Source organism: Elephantulus edwardii, unplaced genomic scaffold (assembly GCF_000299155.1).
Source record: "Elephantulus edwardii isolate Elephantulus edwardi_28Jun2011 unplaced genomic scaffold, EleEdw1.0 scaffold00012, whole genome shotgun sequence".
Classification (NCBI taxonomy): domain Eukaryota; kingdom Metazoa; phylum Chordata; class Mammalia; order Macroscelidea; family Macroscelididae; genus Elephantulus; species Elephantulus edwardii.
The window spans coordinates 32,008,666-32,016,401 of NW_006399762.1; positions in this window are offsets into that span (position 1 = coordinate 32,008,666).

Below are 7,736 nucleotides of genomic sequence, written 5' to 3' on the forward strand. Positions count from 1 at the left end.
TATTATTTTTGTGTGAGTGTACCGTCAAATCAGATCTGACTGGTACAGGAGGAGATTGTCCCTCCTTCCCCGGCAGAGCATCTGGTGGATTCGAACCAAGAGCCTCTGGGATTTTAGTTGCAGATCCTTGCCACTAGGCCACCAGAGCTCCCCTGTATTTAAAGTCTTAAGGAGAGCAAAAAGCAAGAGAAGGAAATAAGAGGCATCTAAATTGGAAAAACAAAGTAAAACCATCTCTATATGGGAATACTGTGATATAATACTTGAAAAGCCCTAAAGATTCAGCAAGAAATGATTAAACATAGTTGATCAATTCAACGAAGTAGCAGGATACAAGATCAACATACAAAAATCAGTTGAATATCTGAATAGTGAAAAAGAGAACATAAAAAGGGGGGTAAAAAAACCAATACCAAATATAAGAGATAATCACAAGATTAAATATTTAGGAGCAAATCTAACTAGAGACGCAAAAGACCTATACGAAGAAAATTACATACATCATTGTAAGAAACAAACAAACAGACAAACAAAAAAAGACTTAGAGAAATCAAGGACTATATGAAGCTCATGGATAGAAAGACTTATTATTGTGAAAATGAAAGTTCAACCAAAAACAATGTAAAAGTTTAATGCAGTCTCAATACAGATACCAATTCCTTCTTCAACAAGATGGAGAAGGCAATATACAATTTTGTCTGAAATGTAAAGAGACTCCAAGCTAAGAAAAGCAATATCAAAAAGATAAACAAGATTGGAAGCATCACACTCTATCTCAAATCCTAGGACACGGCCATCATGGTCAAGACAGCATGGTACTAGTACAGTGACAAGCATGCAGATCAAAGGAATAGAATTGAAAACCTAGAAATAAACTCATCTACCTGTGGTCAATGAGTTTTTGACAAGCAGACAAAGTCAGTTAAGTGGGAAACCTACAGACTTTTAAATAAATGGTGACAGAAAATATGGGAAAGCATTGGCGGAAAAGTGAAACAAAACCCATATCTCAAACCACGACAAAAATAAATTTAAGGTGAATCACGGGCCTAGGAGTAAAACCATAGGCTACAATAATAATCAGAGGAAAAACTAGAAGCAACTCTAGGTGCTGTAATGCACAGTATAGACTTCAAAATATAATGAAATTCTACAACCAAGAAAGGATAAAATAGATAAATGGGAATGTCTAAAAAACAAATCCCTATGCATATCAAGTATACTCCACCTGAACTTAAAAATCACCTCAGAAACAGGTTTGTAGCCTTAAACACTAATGAAGGAAGACCAGATGAGCTGTGAGAGGATATCAAGAATATAATTCAAGATGAAAGCAAAAGGCCATTACAAAAATAGAGGAGGAAGAGAAGACCAAGATGTATGTCAATTGTTCTTGTTCTTATGTGCCATTGAGTCAGCTACAACTCTTAGTGACCCTATGCACAATGACTCTGAGCACTGCTCTATCCTAAGCCAATCTTGCTGTCTTTGACACATCTAACACCATTATCACAGTTACTGCATCATTCCATCTCACCCAGGGTCTTCCTATCCTATTCTATCCCTCCACCCTTACAAGCATTACCTCTTTCACCAAAGACTGGCCCCTCCTGGCTATATGACCAATGGATATGAGGCAAAATCCTTGTCTAAAAGGAGAAGCTTGCTTTCACCCTCTCCAAAAGACCTGTTAGTTCTCTTGTCAGTCCATGGTATGTTCAAAACCCTTTTCAAGTACCACAACTCAAAGACATCAATTCTTTTTCTGTCATCCTCAGTCATTATCCAGCTCTCTGGGGCATAGAAATAATAATGGTAATCACATCAGGATTTGAGATAGACTCATCAACAATCTGTGTTATGCAGATTACATAATCCTGCTTGATGAAACTGAGGAGGACCTGAAACACTTGCTGCAGAAGGTCAAGGACTCCTGCCTTCAATATGGATTGAAGCTCAGCATCAAGAAAACAAAGATTCTCACCACTAGGCCAATTGACAGCATCATGATAGATGGTGAAGAGATTGAGGTTGTTAACAGCTTCAGTTTGCTTGGCTTCACAATAAACACTCTGGGTACCAGCAGCTAGGAAATTAAAAGTCGAATTTCTTGGGGAAAGTCTGCAGTCAGAGACCTCTCCAAGGTGCTGAAGAGCAACGCTGTCAGTCTGTAGACTAAGGTGTGCCTGATACAGGCTGTGGTCTTTGCAATTGCTTGCTATGAATCAGAGAACAGGACAATGACTAGGGATGATAGAAGGAGAGTTGATGCCTTTGAGCTGTGGTGCTGGAAAGAATACTGAGTATACCATAGAATGCTAGAACAAACAAGTTTATCCTGGGGGGAGGGGGCAGGCTGCTCCCTGAAGACAAGGATTCTGAAGCTTCGTCTGACCTAATTTGGACATATTACAAGGCACTATCAGTCCTTGGAGAGAGAGAGGCTGGAAGAACAATGTAGAAGAGGAAGACCCTTGATGAGGTGGATTGATTCAGTCAGAAAGACAAGGTAAAGTATTATAAAGAAATATGCAAACAGTAGAATAAAAAAATCAAAGGGCTGATCTTGCTTAGCATTTTAGCTGAAAGAATGCAAGAATAGAGTCAAGCCTCAAGGTGTAATATTTAAGGACTCTATGACCAGAATATGCAATAATCCAGGAAGAATTAAAAGAAGATGAAAGGAGTACATGGGGTAGTATACCAAAAATACTTGGCCAACAGAGAAGAATTTAAAGAAACAACATATGATCAAGAGGAAATGGTGATAAAGGAGGAAGTTTAAGTTACTCTGAAGGAGCTGGCAAATACAAGGCCTTTCTTGGATGTTCTCACCAAGTTGTGCCAATAAATCTGGAGGACAACTACCTTACCAACTGAATGAAGAGATTCATATTTGTTCCCATTGTAAACAAGGGTGATCCCAAAGGGTGAGGAAATTATCAAACAATATCACTAATATCACATAAAAGCAAAATCCTACTAAGTTGTGGAATGTTGTTATGTGCCATCGAGTGGCTTGCAACACATAGCGACCCTGTGTACAACAGCCCTAAACTCTGCTCTGTCCTGTGGCAATTGCACTGTCTCTTACACTCCCATCCCCCTACCCCAGTCACTAAATCAATCCACCTCATGGAGGGCCTTCCCCTCCTATGCTGTCCCTCCACCCTACCAAGCATGATGTACTTCTCCAAGGACCGGTCTCTCCTTACAACATGTCCAAAGTATGTTAGACAGAGCATCATAATCCTTACCTCCAAGGAGCCACCTGGGATAACCTTTCCAGGACGAATCTGGAATTCTTAGCAGTCCATGGTACTCTCAATACTCTCTTCTCCAGCACCACAGCTCAATGGCATCATTTTGCCTTCTATCCTCCTTGGTCATTGTCCAACTCTCTGATGCATAACAAGTGATTGCAAAGACCATGGCCTGTATTAGACACACATTAGTCTCCAGAGAGACACCATTGCTCTTCAGTACTTTGGAGAGGTCCCTAACAGCAGATTTTCCCATGGTAATACGTCTTTTAATTTCCTGGCTACTGGTGCTAAGAGAGTTGACTGTGGAGCCAAGCAAACTAAAGCTGTGAACAATCTCAATCTCTTCATCTTCCATCCTGATGTTGCCAGTTGACCCAGTGGTGAGAATCTTTATCTTCTTGACATTGAGCCCCAATCCATATTGGAGCCTACAGTCCTTGACCCTCTACAGCAGGCGCTTCAGGTCCTCCTCAGTTTCAGCAAGCAGGGTTATGTCATCTGCATAACTCAGATTGTTAATAGATCTTCCACCAATTTTGACCCCACATTTCTCCACATAGATCCCATAATGTGTTCTGCATACAAGTTGAAAAGGTATGGAGATAGGAGGCAATCCCTGGATTACACCCTTCCCAATTTTGAACCATGCAGCATTCCCTTGCTCTGTTCTGATGATTGCCTCCTGGTCCAAGTATAGGTTTCACATTAGAATGATCAAGTGTTCTGGGATTCCCATTCTTCTCAGAGTCAGCCACGGTTTGTTATGATCCACACAGTCAAACCCCTTTGCATAGTCAATGAAACACAGATAGACATTCCTTTGGTATTCCCTGCTTTCAGCTAAGATCCATCTAACATCAGCTATAATATCCCCAGTACCACGACCCCTTCTAAACCCAGCCTGGACTTCTGGCTATTCTCCACTGATGTGCTGTTCCAGTCGTTTTTGGATAATCTTCAGTAGAATCTTGCTTGCATATGAAATCAATGATATTATTCTATAGTTTTCACACTCTCTTGGATCACCCTTATTTGGGATGGGAACAAGCATAGATCTCTTTCAGTCAGTTGGCCTTGTGGTTATTCTCCAGATTTCTTGGCACAACTTGGTGAGCAAGTCCAGAGCAGTGTCTGTTAGCTGAAATATGTCAATTGGTACACCATCTATTCCTGTTGCCTTATTTTTTGCCATTTCCCTCAAAGCAGCCTGAACATCTTCTTTCATCACCATAGGCTCTTGCTCATATGTTGTTTCATGAAATTCTTCTGTGTCTTCCAATTCCTTTCAATACAGTGACTCAGTATATTCTTTCCATCTTCTTTTAATACTTTCTGGATCATTTAATACTCTGCCAAAAGCATCCTTGATTATAGCAACTCGAGGTTTGAATTTGTTCTTCAGTTCCTTCAGCTTAAGAAATGCTGAACGATTTTGGCCCTTTTGATTTTCTGACCAACTCCTTGCACATTTCAAGAAACATAAAGAATCCTACTAAATACTATCCAAAAATTACTAGAACAGTGCAGTGACAGAGAACTACTAGAAATATACGCCAGGTTTAGAGGAGCCTGTGGCACTAGACACATTATTACCAATACTAGATGGATCTTGGCTGAAAGCAATGAATATCAGAGGAATGTCTATCTGTGTTTCATTAACTATGCAAAGACAGTTTATGAGTGATACAAACAAATTGTGGCTACATTGGAAAAAAATGGGAATCCCAGAACACTTGACTGTACTCAAGCTAAACCTATACATATATCAGGAAGTAGTTATCAGAATAGAGCAAGAAGGGACTATAATTGTTTTTGTTGCATGCCTTCAAGTCATAGGCAATTCATAGCAGCCCTATGAATGAAAGTCCTCGACACTTGTGTGACTTTCATCCTTTCTCCAGGTTCATAGGGTTTCCAGAGACAAGCTATTACAGAAGTGGATGCTACTCCTGCTTCCAAGCTTGTTTCATTCAGGGGGTAACGACACATCAGTGTCACAGTGTTCAGCTTCACAGCAACCACAAGAAGGGACTACATGGTTTAAAATCAGGAAAAGAGTGCGTCAGTGTTGTGTCCTGTCTCCATACATTTTCAATCTATGTTCAGAATTGATCATCTGGGAGGCCGAACTTTAGGAGGAAAAATGTGGCACCAGGAATGAGAAAACACTCGTCAACAATCTATGTTAACAGACAATACAACCTTGACAATAAGACTGGCACAGGATAGAGCAGGGTTTAGGGCTATTGTACGTAGGGTAGCTATGAGTCGCAAGCAACTTTGAATTACATTTTTTTGTATTACAACAACATTGAAGTACATTTATTTTTATCTTTTTCATTATTAAATTCCAAATTACCAAGGATATGCTTTTCTTTTATCTGTCTTTACAAATTTGGCATCTGACACTTAAGTCTTACAATATTTCACTGATAAGAGATCAAATGAGTTTGAATTGCAAAGAAGTACAAAGCTTCCAGCACTGAATGCCTCTTTTTTAAAATTTTGTTTTGTTTTTTAAAGATATTTTTACTGAATACCTTTAAGAACATTTATGAGAAGTGTGGTAAAGGAGAAAGAACCTTCTGTGTGCCATGAGATAAATTGCAATTACTTTGTAATTTCATTTTTCACTTTATAGTTTCATTTACTGATGGACTCTTTGTGCTAGTGGTTACCTAGAAAGCTCTGCATACCTATAATTAGGCCTTTAATTTACACTTAGGAATGTTAATTGCAAGGTCTGTGATAGATTTAAGGATCTCTTGTAGTATGGTGGTGAAAGCATTCATGTACTAACTGAAAAATCTGATGCAACAACTGTTCCATGTGAGAAAGATGTGACAGTTTGCTTCCAGAAAGAATTACAGCTTTGTCAACCTTAGAAGGTAGTTTCACTCTGTCTTGCTGGAGTCACTATTAGTCAAAATGAACTTGATGGCTACATTTTTCTTTTCTTTCTTTTTTAGTAAATGAGAAATTCTGACCCACAATAAGAAGATTGTTGAAACTTTTCTTAAGTCCTTCTTTTTTGAGTGCAGCCACTGACTCATCTTTAGTTTTTAATAATTTCCCAACTGTTGTTATGTGCTGTCGAGTTGCTTGTGACTCATAGTGGCCCTATGAACAATAGAGCTGAAATCTGCTCTATCTTGAGACAACTTTACTGCTTTTGACACACCTACCCCCATGACCCCAGTCACTGAATCAATCAATCTCATTCATAGTCTTCCTTTCTTTCTCTGTCCCTCCACCCTTCCAAGCATGATGTCCCTTTCCAAGGACTCATCCCACCTTGCCTAAAATATGTTAGACAAAGCCTCAGAATCCTTGCCTCCAAGGAGCAGCCTGGTCAGAAGACTTTCTTCTTCAATGGCCAAATAGACGCCTTCTATTTAGAATGGAAACTTTAATGTTGCATGTGAGAGAATGTAAACAACAAAATCATATTTTAGATTTGTAGAATTCTTAATGAAAGAGGTAATTTATGACAGTTCTTCAAGTCAGTGATTGTCAGTGTCAATAAATCTAATTGTGTCATGACATTGTGACTATCACGGTCTTAAAGGGTTGATATAAAAGAGAGTATTTGTAAGCATAAGAAATAAATGTAGAATCAGAGAATTTTTTTTCTTCAAGAATACTTCATATGTAATTAGAAAGCTGCCTGAGAAAAATAGGCAATTTTAAACCCATTTAAGTACGTTTTGTAAATGTACTCTGGATAACTAAAATAAAGCGCAGCTCAAGGTGAATGTTAGGGAGACCCTTCATTCTCAAATAAGATAATTTTAAACCATGAATTACTTCACAGCACATTTGAGAAATAAAAAAAAATCTGAAAGAATTGTGATGCTCTAGTTTACTTCACTAGTATGCTTGTATTTATTCACTAAATGCATTAATAGAGCCTCTTTGAAAATTTCTTGTCTACTGATTGCAGGAATCTGTAATCTTACGGAATTTCATTGTACTAAATTTAAGACTCTTACAACTTTGACAAAACTCTTAGTTCACAGAGATTTATGTAAGTAAGTTGACTGCCACCTTTCATCCCTAGAATAAAGAAAATATTCTTTTAGAAGATTGATATCATTTACTTTTGGCTGCATCATGGCTTTAGACACATAGAATACTGTGAAAGAGAATGTGATTATAATAGCCTGCCAAAACCGAAGAATGTTGAAGTAGTAGATGCAGTAGCATAATTTATCTTAATTATAAAGGTAAATGAAAAAAGTTTGAAAATTCCTCATAGCTTGATACAATACTGGGCATAGCTAACTTCTTTCTCTGTTTGCCATTCTAGAGGTACAACAGAAATTGTTAAAATTGAAAGATTCTGTAAAACATAAGTTAAAATACTAAGAGCTAGTGGGAATCCCAGAACACTTGATCGTTCTAATGCGAAACTTATACTTGGACCAGGAGGCAGTCGTCAGAACAGAGCAAGGGAACACTGCATGGTTC